We start from the raw sequence: 1,202 nt of genomic DNA on the forward strand, positions 1-1,202 counted from the left end.
GACTCTGATGAATTATGACGCAGCCAAGTCCAGTCGGTGCGCGTGCTTTGATGCATACAGGTGTTCGTTTGCACTACTGAAAATAGGTGTAACTGGAGCGCGAACATCGGGTGTGCTACGCAGCGGAGATCGCATTTAATGCCAGACGTGTCTGCCACACCGTAAAATAAAAGTTATCAGCCTATGCCCATCGTTACATTTTTTCCTACATTTTATGAACGGGGTGGTGCAAACATCTGAAATGATAAATGACATCTTAACACTTCACGGATAATAAAACCAATTTGAAACGCTACCTACATACGTCAAACGTCCACTCTTCGAAAACAGTTTGTCCTAGCTGCAAATGCTATCGTTGCATGTTAGTCTTTACTTTAGTCTTCTGTCAAAGGTCTTTAGTCTTTTATCAATGGTACTTACGTGCACTTCGGTCGAATCAGCCGTGTCTAGTGTTCCTCGTTAGGGCAGGGCGCCTGCAAGCACATGGGGAATGTATAAGCCCTTTTAGGGAGCGTGTGTGTGTGTGTGTGTGCGTGTGTGTGTGTGCTTAAGAGAGAGAGAGAGAGCCCTGGTAAAAATAACCACCGAAGCATCAGGGCAGTGGGCGACACCATTACATTCCATTTGGAGAGGCCAAGGTTGAGGGAGAACAGGAGCCGCACTGTAACTTAACCAAGGCAACCAGTACCACAAGTCAGTATCTCCCACCTCAAACCAGTAAGAGAACTGTGAGAACTTCAGAGACACTGCAAGACCCTGTTAGCAACTTACACATGTCCAGGAACAGAAAACCAAAAACACACCTCATTCACACTCCAAATGTAAACTAGAAATTTACGCACGCACGAAACATTTTCCCAGCCTCTCTCAAATGAGCAGTCTGAAGAAGAGTTTAGGGATCAGCTGATATAACTCTAAGAAGGAAATAACCGACTACATTTTCAAAAGCTGCAAATTGATTGAACAGTTATATAACTGTGGGATTGTATGACATCTGTTACAACTGCTTTATGTACAACTTATTACAAATATTCCTTAGAACCTCCGCAGAGTGCAAAAACGTGTTACAACAGCGCCTCCTATTGGCCAAGAGCAAGAACACACTACACTAAACAGAGGGTCTGTGTATAGGTTTTGCTTTAGATGTATGTCTCTGTGCTCCATTGTCTCATACACATAGACACATATACATGAACCATTTA

The sequence above is a fragment of the Chanos chanos genome, chromosome 16 (genome assembly GCF_902362185.1).
Source record: "Chanos chanos chromosome 16, fChaCha1.1, whole genome shotgun sequence".
NCBI classification, from domain to species: domain Eukaryota; kingdom Metazoa; phylum Chordata; class Actinopteri; order Gonorynchiformes; family Chanidae; genus Chanos; species Chanos chanos.